General features: G+C 37.4%; 1 protein-coding gene and 1 pseudogene across 2 annotated transcripts in view; one reads left to right on the top strand and one right to left on the bottom strand.

The window, feature by feature from the left end:
- Positions 1–13683, top strand: part of SUGCT (succinyl-CoA:glutarate-CoA transferase) — a 683256-nt gene that overhangs the window by 153701 nt on the left and 515872 nt on the right. The window lies entirely within an intron of this gene.
- Positions 9816–10269, bottom strand: LOC309966222 (dolichyl-diphosphooligosaccharide--protein glycosyltransferase subunit TMEM258-like; annotated as a pseudogene). The gene has a single exon. The product of its transcript is annotated as a dolichyl-diphosphooligosaccharide--protein glycosyltransferase subunit TMEM258-like (transcript).

Below are 13683 nucleotides of genomic sequence, written 5' to 3'. Positions count from 1 at the left end.
CATTTGTTACCTTATTAGTGATTATGAATGTTTTTCTCAGTTATTAAATAAGTAATGAATTACCTGTGTTCTTTGTTGTGGTGTGAGTCTTCTTATGAGCTTTTTGCAGGTTGACAATATCATGTCCATCTTACAGTTGTTGTAACTACTCTTTCCCAGTCTGTTTTAAAATTCTATTTAGGTTTGTAATGTACAAAATGTTATGTATAGATATTAAATTTGATAATTTTTTTTGACCTCTTTTATTGTTTTTATGCTTAAAAAGTATTTTCCATCCTGAAATATGACAATAATTTATCTCTTTTGGTCAAATTTTTATGATGCCACATGAAAATATATATGTTTATTTACCCCCTTTTAAAAAGTAAACAAATTGTGTTACTGTTTCCTTGAATGGATTATTAGCTTTATTTTGGGATTCAGCATAATATACTAATAATAGTGTGATTGTATTTTTTTCACTATCCTTCTGAGATTCTCCAAGCCTTTATAAGCATTATCTTGTTAATTCACATAACACCCTTTTGAGTTAGGTAGTGACTGTGATCAGAGTTCCACATGCTGTTTTTAGAAAACCTCTTAATTTTGTTAACAAAACATTTGTAAGCAGTTTTTAATGACTAGCTGACATCACATTTAGAGTTTGGGATGAAAACGTAGTTCTATTTAATGGCAGCTTTGTCAACTCATCTTTTATTTTCTGTCTTTATTTATTTATTTATTTTTTTGCGGTATGCGGGCCTCTCACTGTTGTGGCCTCTCCTGCTGCGGAGCACAGGCTCCGGATGCGCAGGCTCAGCGGCCATGGCTCACAGGCTCAGCCGCTCCGCGGCATGTGGGATCTTCCCGGACCGGGACACGAACCCGTGTCCCCTGCATCGGCAGGCGGACTCTCAACCACTACGCCACCAGGGAAGCCCTCTGTCTTTAATTTTGAAACCTATGAAAAATTTGCTACACTTGTACCTCTTTCAGAAATGACAGGGATTACGATTGAGGAAATGGAGATTTAAATTTTTATATTAGTGGTTCTCAGTCTTAGCTTCACAGTGAAATCATCCAAGAAGCCTTTTTAAAATATTAATACTCAAGTTTCATGCCCAGAAATTATTATTTCATTGTTCTGTGATGGGACTGGGCATTGAGAGTTTTCAAAAAGTTCCCCAGGTGATTGTAATGTGCAACCAGAGAAGAAAACCATTATTTGACATCAGTGGTTTTCAAAGTGTAGTCTCTAGACTTGCTGCATCACCTGGCAACTTGTTAGAAATGTGAATTATCAGGCACCATCCCAGATCTATTGAATCAGAAACTCTGGGGATAGAGCCTAGCAATCTGTGTTTTGTGGGGGATTTACTGTTTTTTTTTGTTGTTGTTGTTGTTATGAGATAATTGTAGATTCACATGCACTTGGAAGAAATAACGCAGCGATCCAATTTCACTATTTTTACATGCACTTATGTGTATGTCTTTAGTTCTGCGCAATGTTACCACATATGTACTACTACCACAGTCAAGATACAAGAATCTATGGTTTCCCAAGCTGCCAGGTGATTCTGATGCAGCCAAGCCTTGGGAAACATTTTTAAAATGAAACCATAAGAACAGGAACAGATCATTTTTTCATAAGGATTCGTCTGAGTAGTCTAAGTGTGCTAACAGACCAGCAACATAGGTCTCACCTGGGAGCTTGATGGACGTGCAGGGTCTCAGATCCCATCTCACACTTAGTGAATCAGTCTTCATTGTAATAAGATACCTAGGTAATTTGTGTACACACTGAGCTTGAAGGATACTTAATGAATGGGTAAAAACAAAACAAAACAAACACAAACACAAACTCAAACAACAACAACAAAAAACCCATATCAGTTTTCTGAAATTGGGTTCAGATATTTATTCTTGTAGTAAATAACTCTTATAGTAAAGATAATTTCTCTTGTAGTAAAGATAAACTCAGTTTTTAAGCAAAACTGGTATCAGTTTTTCTGCTTTTATATCTTAGTCATTTCAAGATATATTTTGTTAGGTTTTTTTTTTTTTGATAGACTTGGATTTTTTGTTTTTGCCACATATGATATAAAATTTGATATTTTCTATCAATTTGTCTTAATATTACAGCATCTTAAGTACAAGAAATATAACTATTGTCAGCTTCATCAGTATCAAACATGAATGCATCTGAATCCTTTTTTCCCCATCTCTTTTTTTCCACTTCAGTCACTAACTTCTGACAAAATTGGAGATACTAGGTTTGTCTCAGGCTCCTGTTGAAGCTCTTTTGGTGTCTATCACTATTTTCTGCTTTCATTTTTATATTTGTTTTGAGATCCTGAGAAAGAATTTTTAGAAAAAAGTGCCACACAGATGGAAAGATATACCATATTCATGGATCGGAAGAATTATTATTGTGAAAATAACAATACTACCCAAGGCAGTCTACAGATTCAGTGAAATCCCTATCAAAATATCAATAGCATTTTTCAAAGAACTAGAACAAATAATTTAAAGATTTGTATGGAAACAAAAAAGACCCCAAATAGCCAAAATAATCTTGAGAAACAAAACAGAGCTGGAGATATCATTCTTCCTGACTTCAGATTATATTACAAAGCTACAGTAACCAAAACAGTATGATACTGGCACAAAACCAAACACATATATCAATGGAACAGAATAGAGAGCCCAGAAATAAACCCACACAGTTATGGTCAATTAATCAAACAAAGGAAGCCAGAGTATACAATGGAGAAAAGACAGTCTCTTCAATAAGTCATGCTGGAAAAACTGGAAGCTACACATGGAGGAATGAAATTAGGACCTTTTCTCACATCATATACAAAAATAAACTCAAAATAGATTAAAGACCTAAATGTAAGACTGGAAACCATAAAACTTCTAGAAGAAAACATAGGCAGAATACTCTGAGGTAAATCGTAGCAATATTTTTTTGGATCTGTTTCCTAAGGCAAAGGAAAGAAAAGCAAAAATAAGCAAATAGGACCTAATTAAACTTAAAAGTTTTTGCACAGCAAAGGAAACCTTTGACAAAACAAAAAGACGGCCTGCTGAATGGGAAAAAGATTTGCAAATGATGCAACCGACAAGGGATCAATCTCCAAAATATATAAACAGCTCATACAACTCAATATCCAAAAATGAACAGCCCAGTTAAAAAATGGACAGAAGACCTGAATAGACATTTTCTCAAAGAAAACATACAGATGGCCAACAGGCACATGAAAAGATGCTCAACATCACTAATAATCAGAGAGATACAAATCAAAACTACCAGGAGATATCACCTCATACATGTCAGAATGGCAGGCACCAAAAAGACCACAAATCGCAAGTGTTGGCAAGAATGTGGAGGAAAAGGAACTCTTGTACACTTGGTAGGAAGGTAAATTGGTGCAGCCACTGTGGAAAACAGTATGGAGGGTCCTCAAAAAAGTAAAAATAGAACTACTGTATGATCCAGCAATTCCACTCCTGGGTATATATCTGAAGAAAACAGAAGCACTAATATGAACATCCCAGTGTTCAGAACAGCGGTATTTACAATTGCTAAGATATGGAAGCAACCTAAGTATCCATCAGTAGATGAGTGGATAAAGAAGATGTGTATATACACAATGGAATACTACTCTGTTATAAAAAAGAGTGAAATTTTACCATTTGCAATAACATGGATGGACTTGGAGGGCATTATGCTTGGTGAAATAAGTCAGGCAGAGAAAGAAAAGTACCATATGTTATCACTTATATGTGGAATCTAAGAAATGAAATAAACTAGTGAATATAACATAACATAAACCGACTCAAAGATATATAAAACAAAGTAGTGGTTACCAGTGGGGAGAGGAAAGGGGGAAGGGGAGGATAGGGGTAGGAAATTAAGGTACAAAGTAGTATGTATAAAATGAATAAGCTACAAGGATATATTGTACAGCACAGGGAATATAGCCAATGTTTTATAATAACTATAAATGGAGTATAGTCTTTAAAAATTGTGAATCACTCTGTTGTACACCTGAAACTTATTGTAAATCAGCTATACCTCAATTTTAAAAAAAAACTTCCACTTTGTACAACCACTGGGAACACCCTTCTAGTTGCTAAATAAGATGCTGCCCAGTTCATGAATTGCCTAATAGAGCCGATTAGATCTTTAAAAAAGAAAAAAAGAAAAAAAAGGAAAAGAGCTACATTGAGGAAAATAAATAAGACCAGGCTGGGTAGCTCTATTGATAGATATATTTCTTATTTTAGGACATTTTCCAACTCTCTTCTGCCTTGATCCCTGTCAAAGAATAAATAAGGATATTTACAGTTTTTTCCTCTCATCCTTTCTCCATATTACATGTAAGGTGCCAGAGATTTATCAGTAAACAAGATATGATTCTGTTTCTTAAGGAGCTGACTGTCTATTGGGGATATGTAAAATCAATCACAATGTGATGAAGGAAGTGTGAGAAGAAAACCAACAAGGGAGTACCCAGCTCATCCTGGGGAAAATGTTGTCAAATAGGGTTTCATAGAGGTGCATCTATTCAAACTGAATGCAGAAGGCTGAATGAGAATGCTCTAGGCAGATTTATCAATCAGAGGGTCAGCAAAAGACAAATTCAGCCGTGATACTTCAAATGGAGATACTACATACAGCAGTGAGGCAGAGGGCAAAGAACAGATAAAGAGGTAGGAAAAGTGGGAGACTATTATCTCTCCATAGGGCCAAAGGGACAAGAAGGAAGTAGAGTTCTTGGAGCCCAGTGAGAGCCGAAACTGCAGAAGAGGCACTGCCTGGTTGACGCTGTAGTCGTGGAGACACCTGGCTACTTCCAGAGGTACAGTGCCTAAGCTATGAGGGAGCTGCGAAGAAATTCTGTGAACTCTTTCTCTTCCCATTGGTGCCTCCCATTGGCTAAACCTAATGAAAAGTCAGCTGGCAAGGGAACTGGGACTGCAGCCCATTGGGTCAGTGTCCAGAGCACCAAGCAGGGCAGAGCAGGCTGAGAAAGGATGGAGGTTGAAGGGTAAAGTAAAATAACTAGGCGATAAGGGAGAAATGTTAATTTCAGGGAGAAGGAACATTATGTACTGACGCACAGAAATGTAAAAGATGATTGGCAACTCTGGGGAATGACAAGGAGCACAGGAGGCAGAAATGAGAAAGGAGAGTAGAAGCAGGAGATTTATCCAGAAGCAGGCTGGATAAATATTAATAAATAGCTAAGACTTTTGGGGACCGGCACTTTGTTAAATATATAATTTATTCCATTCAGTCCTCACGTGGTTAGGAAGTTGGCCATGCCACATAGCAGTTATGACTCTTGTCCACAAATGTAATTTTTTTTTACATTAACTCAGATTTGGCTCTGAACCTTTACCCCATCTTGGTAAATTGTATTTCAGTCATTATTTTGGTGCCTGCCTTCTCCTTTGAGTTCCATATAAATCCAGGAGATGAGCATGGTGCCCACATAAATGGGGAGGACCCTAATTTCCAAGCCACTAGATTCTGCTTACCTTCTCTTTGTTACTTGGAATCCCTGGATTTTCAACCATGAGTGGGACCCTGGAGTCTTTGTGGAGGCTGTGAGCCCCATTGAACCTCAGTAGGTTCTTTCTTCATCATTCCTAAAGTCATAATCCGTGTCAGAATCTTTTGGTAAGAGTCTTAGGAGGTATATTGTCTCTTGTTCCTCTTTTAGGCAAGGTTATACTTAGAGTTTTTAATTTATAGCAGTTATAATCTGTGACCATTTTTTATTTTTATACTTTTGTAACCTATTCTACTTTTGGAAAATATAAACAGTTACTGCTCCTTGGAGATTGTGGGGTGCTTTACCACTAACTCTCTTGAGCAAGGGTTGGCCAACTTTTTTGGTAAAAAGCAAATTTAGGCTTTGGAGGTCAAGAGGTGAAGTTGAAGATGCTATGTAAGTACTTATACGATATGAGAAAAAACGAATTTCCGCAAGATTTTGATTAAATTAAAATAATACTAATTGAGAACAGTATTTTTGGTAATACAGATTTGCGAATGAGAAAAGTATAATTATTTTGGGGGGATAACATTTCACTTAATTGGGGTGCAAAGTTATTGTTCCCTGTCATCAGAATTGATTGTAAATGTTTATCGCTTAATGCTGACCTGTGATAAGAATTTACATATTTCATCTTTGAAAATGTCTTTTCACACAGTAAGGTGTTGCCGAATAGTGCTATCAATCCACAAGATTCTGATTTTAATTGAGCATATTCATTGCCTGGAAGGCATTTATAGAATTTATTAGATTTTTTTCTCCTGATGTTTTCCTTTTACATGTCATTATATTGCAGATTAATCACTTAGAATGGAAAGTTAGGTGGAAGCTCCTTAATTGCACAGTTAAAAGGATTTTGAAATATGGAAATTTCCTTTGCACTTGCATCGAAGTCTGAAAAACATTGCTGTAGTTTGAGCTCACAAAATATATCTGCTGTAAATTTGTGTGGGGATGAAATCTCACTATTTGTTTTAACCTTTGCCATCATGGGAAATATGTAAAGTAGCCCAACCTTACTTTTGATTCAAACAAAATTAGTTTTCATTGAAATGACTTAACATTAATTGTCATTGAAATGACTTTACTGTTATAAAAATTTGGCATATATGTGCTATTTTGCCTTGTAATTTTAGGTAGAATTCATTGAAAAAGATTATCAAGTCCACAGGAAAAGCTAATTTCCAAAGCTATTCAGTGGTCAATGGTAGTGGTTGGGGGTTGGGTTTTTTTTTTTTTTTTTTTTTTAATTCAGAAAAGACTCATTCCTGACCCTGAGCTTAAAAAAATCACAGTAGAACTTTATACTGTTAAGCCATAGAATTGCTGTGTGGTAGAATGAGTCAGGCTATTCAGCTTCTATTTCTGAGAAAACTTCATAGGACTAACAATGGTTAAGCTCACAGAGCAGATGAAGATTACTATTAACACTATTGGTTTAATGTCACATGAGAGATTCAAATATTTTCCTCCGTGAATAACCTCAGTGAATTCCTGATGAATAATACAGTGAATAACCATAGGCTTTAACCATACATTTTTACAAGCTCTGTAACTTTGTCCAGCCAAGTCTTTTTTTTGCTCCACACATAATTTTTACCACCCTAAGTTGTAACACATCTTAGCAGATTCCACTTAAGTTGTATTGAATTATTGTTTTTTTTAATTCGTGTGAATATTCTTGTTTGTAGTTGTTTTGTGCAGCCTTTCATATAGGCTAATTTTTCAGTCACTTCAAAATTGGCATTGACTCCTGGTATAAAGAACAACTGAGCAGTACCCATGACATCTGTCATCTCACCAAAGCCAAGGGAAACCTCTCAAAATAATGTCTCATTTTTAAATTGACTATATTGATATTGCTCCCAGTGTCTTCAACTCTTTGAACAACTGTTCTTACCAAGACTAAACAAGTTTATTTTCTCTGGACCCATTGCTTCAGCTGCTGCAATCAAACATGACTTAAGTTACCATTGGTAAATGTCCTTCCTTGCTTGGCTAACAAGTGAACCACTTACAAACTCACTTTGGTTGCAGTCTCATTGTTATTTATTTATTTATTTTTTACTTTGGTGAAGAAATTCTGCTGTGATGAGATAGCCTGTTTTGACTTTGTAATATTTTCTGCCCACTGGATTTTCTGTGAGTTGGGAATACTGTGATGAATCTGGCATATATTGTATTCTTTTAGTATAGATAGAGTGTCATTGAATAATAAAGTGCTTTGTCATCTAATTCAGTAACAGCATGGTCCATCTTCCAGTGTGTGCTGAAAGTATGGCACACTTCTCTTGTTTTGGTATGATGGGTATGCAATGGTAATAAAAAAAATTATGGTAAGGTAATACATATGACATTTGAAATGCTGTTAAGTTATAACTGCATCACTGTGATTCATAGTACAACAAGCAGGTGTGCAAAGCAGTGAGAGTGAAAGAGCCACATGTGGCCTCTATCACAACCAATAAATTTTTTAATTTTATTTTTAATTTTTTTATTGAAGTATAGTTGATTTACAATGTTGTGTGAATTTCTGGTGTACAAGAAAGTGATTCAGATATATATATGTATATATATATTCTTTTTCATTATGGCTTATTACAAGTTATTGAATATAGTTCCCTCTGCTATACAGTAGGACCTTGTTGTTTATGTATAGTAGTTTGTATATAGTAGTTTGTAGCTGTTAATCCCAAACTCCTAATTTATCCTTCTCCCACCCCCTTTCCCCGTTGGTAACCATAAATTTCTTTTGTATGTCTGTGAGTCTGTTTCTGTTTTGTAAATAAGTTCATTTGTATCATATTTTAGATTTCACATGTAAGTGATATCATATGATATTTGTCTTTCTCTGTCTGACTGACATCACTTAGTATGACAATCTCTAGGTCCGTCCATGTTGCTGCAAATGGCATTATTTCATTCTTTTTCATGGCTGAGCAGTATTCCATTATATATATACCACATCTTCTCTATCCATTCATCTGTCAATGGACATTTAGACAACAACTAAACTTTTGTAGTGCGAAAGCAGACATAGATGTAATCAGATGATCATGTTCTAATAAAACTTATGTACACTGAAATTTGAATTTCATATAATTTTCATCTATTATGAAATATTATTTTTCTTTTGATTTTTAAAAACCATGTAGATATGTAAAGATAATTCTTCTCTGTGGTCCTATGAAAATGGGCAGCAGGCTGTATTTGGCCTTCAGGCCATTGTTTGCTGACCCTTGCTACTGACAATCGCTGATCTATGATAATTAGTAAAATCTCAGAGACACCAAAAAATACAGATGTCTAGGTCCTGCCTTAGGACTTGGCATACAAAGTTAGGAAACCCTGGCTATCTTGTTTACCATTAAATCCTCAGCACATAGATGCTCAATAAGTATTTTTTTGAGTAAGTAGAAGACAATTTCTGGCATATAATAAGCCTATAAAGGTCTATTGGATGAATGAAAGATTTACTGTATATCTTACACAATATATGGGATCCTAAAGATAGTGAGATGAAAATGAATTGTTTAATCTTAGAGCCATTAAAATAGAGAGAGGCTAGCCTCGAGGAGCATGAAGTGTTTAGTAGCTGGGAATCATTTTGGCCAGGTTACTAATTTATGTAATAATAACTGGAGAGCTAATATTATTTTGGTTAATTAAGGTGTGAGGGAGGTGTAGCAAATAAAACAATCTGCAGGCTATCTCAATAAGTTTCTTTACAGTTGGATTTCATAATTAAATTCCTTCAAAAGGTTATGTGGAGAGAAAAAGAATTTTCAACAAGACAAGGTTTTCAAGCCAAAGAAGCTAGTAGCTAATTGCATTTTTCAGGAGGGTGAACTCAGTGTATTTTAGCTATTTTAATATGCTAGACTATTTAACCAGAGACCCCCCTCCCCAATTAATATGGACTTTCAGGAATCTGGTTTGCCTCTAAGATATGGTAAATGTGGGACATGATTGTTAACCAGAGGTACATTTTTTTTTTTTTTTTTTTTTTGTGGTATGCGGGCCTCTCACTGTTGTGGCCTCTCTCATTGCGGAGCACAGAGCTCTGGACGCGCAGGCTCAGCGGTCATGGCTCACGGGCCCAGCCGCTCCGCGGCATGTGGGATCTTCCCGGACCGGGGCACGAACCTGTGTCTCCTGCATCGGCAGGCGGACTCTCAACCACTGCGCCACCAGGGAAGCCCCAGAGGTACATTTTATACTACATTTTCAAACTCACTTACATTGCACTCAAAGAACTCAGTAAGCTTTTTTTTTTTTTTTTGTCACAAATCTGCCTTTATTGTGAGCGGCAGGTGGGACACTTCCAGCATAGTAAAATAAATAATTTACAAAAGCAGGGATTCAGTGAAGCCGCCTGGTTAGGACCCTTGGGAGCTCATACGTAGATGCCGACCCAGAGCAGCAGGAAGAGGACTCCAAAGCCCATGAAGAGTGAGGCCACCAAAGATTATGAGGAGCTCTTTGTAGATATTGCAAGTGTATTTGGTGGAGGTGACCTCATAAACTAAGAACCAGGCAGTGAAGAACATGCCAGTGGCCAACAACCACGGTCAGATGGGGAAGACAGCCGGGTTCACTGGGCTGGTCTCAAACTCCATTTTGCTGGGCACAGGATCCTCAGTAAGCTTTTCAGCATCCTCTTTGGCATGGGGCTATGTTCCATGGATACACACTGATTTATCAACTCGGAGGTGTTTCTCACCCCAGCAGCCTTAACTTTGTGTTCTGTCACTTACTAGAGCAAGATTGGACATGAAATGGCAATATTAAGTACAAGTTTCATGTTCGGTTTATTTTTCTGCTATAAGGGTGGGATACTGGCTAACACATCCTAACCGTATTGTTGTAGTCTAGGTGCTTACCCTTCGCAAGCCTTGGTTTCTTCCTCTGAGAAGTTGTAAAATGATCTGCTTCAGAGCTTGATTGTGGAGATTAAATGAGACAATATGTGTCAGCTGCTGAGCACAGTGCTTACAGAATGGTAATGGTAGCTGTTATTTATATTAAATGACAGATTTCATACTGTAATATTTCTTAATTTAAGATGACTAGGTGACTGTTGACACTGCATAATACAAGCTTATTATGGACAGAGTGAAAGTAACTACTTACAAATGTTGGATGAATGAACTCCAGCCTTTTTTTTTACATCTTTATTGGAGTATAATTGCTTTACAGTGTTGCGTTAGTCTCTGCTGCACCTAGGGGCAGAACTCCAGCCTTTTAATATCCACAGGATAGCGCGTGGGTCTGCTGTGCATGTGTGAGCAAGACTTCTTTTTAACAACTATTTTTCTTGAATCCTAACGTTGCTTGGAGAGGGTAAATGCAGATTTCACTAATAAGATTTGCGAGGACTACAAGGGCTATTATTCATTCATTGTTTATTTCAACAAATACTGAGCACTTACAAGGTGCCAAGCATGGACAATCATGAAGAATAAGACATTGCCTCTGCTTCTGAGGCGCTCACTTGTAGCGGGGGAGACAATCAAGTTAGCGCCTGATGCGGTAACAGAGTAATTGCGTGGTGACATGGCCATGAGTGGAAGGGGCACCTAACCTGGCTTTGGGAGACGAGAGAAGATTTCCCCGAAGAAAGAAATTTCTGCTGAAGCGAGGTGAATGAGTGATGAGGGGATGGTTCTAGCAGCAGCAGGAGCAGTGAAAGCATCTGGAGAGGTTTCTAAGGGCTTTGGAAACCATGTCGTGAAATGCAGACACTATCCTAAGGGTGGGAAGGAGCCTCTGAAAGGTTTTAAGTACACAAAAAACATTTGTGTTTAGAAATATGATTTTGGTAGTAGTGCGGAACACGTAAAGACTGTGGGCAAGGAGACCAGTTCAGAGGGTGTTGCGGTACCCCAGGCAACAGAACACAGTGGCCGTGGGGATGGAGAGAAAGCAAACAGATTCATTATCTATTAAAGGGTTAGAATTATATTACTTGGCCAATAACTGAGGGTGAGGATGTGAAAGATGGAGGATTAAATTTTGATTCCCAAGGTTTTTACTTTAGCTGCCAGTCATTCGGTGAGAGGAAGAGCAGGTTTTGTCTGGGGGCATGGGAAAATGATGAATTCTTTTGCAGGCATATTGATTTTTTTTAGTGCTTACGGGACCTCTGAATTGAGACCCCCCCCACCCCCTGCCGCCAGATGTCTGCAGTTTTGGAAAGGTGTGCTAGCACGTGTTCCATTTCCCAGGAGGGAGTCTAATCAGTTTTTTGGGATACGAACAAAGTACAGGTTCTTCACCCCTCAAAAAAGAGAGAGAAAATCAGAAAAATCTAGAAAGAAATAATTTAAACTTCAACATATCTTAAAATTTTGTGTCGATTAAAAAAATGAAATTTTATTTTGTGGTTTAGTGGTTGTTTTATTTTGAATGACCAAGGTGGTGGGAACTAGAGATACAGATTTGTAAGTTATTGGAATAAACATGACAATTAAAATGACTGAGTGGATGAGATTATTGGGGGGGGGATGAACAGCAGGGGTTTTCTTTCCTGACTGCACATTGGAATCACTTGGAGAACTTTAAAAAAAAAAAATCCTGATGCCTAAGAACTGTCCCCAGAAATTCTGACTGAATTGCTCTAGGATGACCTGGGGCAGTGTTTGAGCAGCACTGGCCTAGAGTGAGAAGAGATCCCAATAAAGAATATGGAGGGGGCTTCCCTGGTGGCGCAGTGGTTGAGAGTCCGCCTGCTGATGCAGGGGACATGGGTTCGTGCCCCGGTCCGGGAAGATCCCACATCCCACGGAGCGGCTGGGCCCGTGAGCCATGGCCGCTGAACCTGCGCGTCCGGAGCTTGTGCTCCGCAACGGGAGAGGCCACAACAGTAAGAGGCCCGTGTACCGCAAAAAAAAAAAAAAAAAAAAAAATTATACTGTGTATAAAAAACATATCATGTGGTTTAATTGTATGTCATAGCAATAATTATTACAAAACAGTTTCAGAGAATTCATAGGTGAAAATTACTACCAGTGAAGTCCAAAGGAGTAAAACTATGATAGTATAAATTCCTAGATGATGGGATTTAAAGTTAAATTAGGAAGCTACATTTTTTTTTCCTTCTTATACTTTGTATGGAGAAGTTGAAGATTCTAGAAATATAGGTTTTCCACTTTGCTGTAATAGAATGATTTATATCAATTTTAGAGCAGTGAAAAGTAGCCCTAAAGCTTTATAGATTTTTTTTTATCCCTGAAGAGCATTATGGTATTTAAAAATTACTTTTAAGTTAATAATACCCTCATAATTTGAGGACACTCTTTTTTTTTTTTTTTTTTTTTTTTTTGCAGTACGCGGGCCTCTCACTGTCGTGGCCTCTCCTGTTGCGGAGCACAGGCTCCGGACGTGCAGGCTCAGCAGCCATGGCTCACGGGCCCAGCCTCTCCACGGCGTGTGGGATCTTCGTGGGCCGGGGCACGAACCCGCGTCCCCTGCATCGACAGGTGGACTCTCAACCACTGCACCACCAGGGAAGCCCTAGGACACTCATTTTGACATGTGAGAATTTTCAGTGGGAGAGTATGTACTCCTAAAGAAGGAATATAATACAGGGAAGTCCTTCAATTCAAATTAGGAAGATACTGAGGGCTTTATTCTGTCTATATATGTGTATTTCTGATTGTCCTTGATATTGGAAGTTGAGTGCAAGTTTATTTTTGTAAGTAACAGCGGAGATAAACAGGTGATTTATCTCTGATTGAGATAAATCTGTTTGTGGCAAATTAATTTTGGAAAGTATTTCCAGGAGTTTTGACAAGATAACTCAGTTTTAATAGAAATGAGTCAATGACAGGAATAATAGAAATCTGTGAGGGTGTTTCACATACTCCATAGATAAAAAGTATTTGCAAGTTGAATTATCATAAAGAGTTCATAAAGGTAGGTACAGAATAGCTATATTAATTTTTTCTTTTTATGTCTGCTGTTATTGGCATATATAACTAGGACCCCATCTGTTATCTGGTCAAATACAAAGATGTTCTGGTTAATATTTTTTCATTTCTTATTTTTTTTGCTGTGAAGTTAGACTTGAAATTCTTAGTGAAGCAACAAAGTTACATGGCACCATACTTAGAGATGCATATAAACCCATAAG

This window comes from Leucopleurus acutus (assembly GCF_964270905.1).
Source record: "Leucopleurus acutus genome assembly, chromosome: 9".
Taxonomy (NCBI): domain Eukaryota; kingdom Metazoa; phylum Chordata; class Mammalia; order Artiodactyla; family Delphinidae; genus Leucopleurus; species Leucopleurus acutus.
The sequence above is the reverse complement of the archived record's forward strand: the minus strand, read 5'-3'. Positions and strand labels throughout refer to the sequence as shown.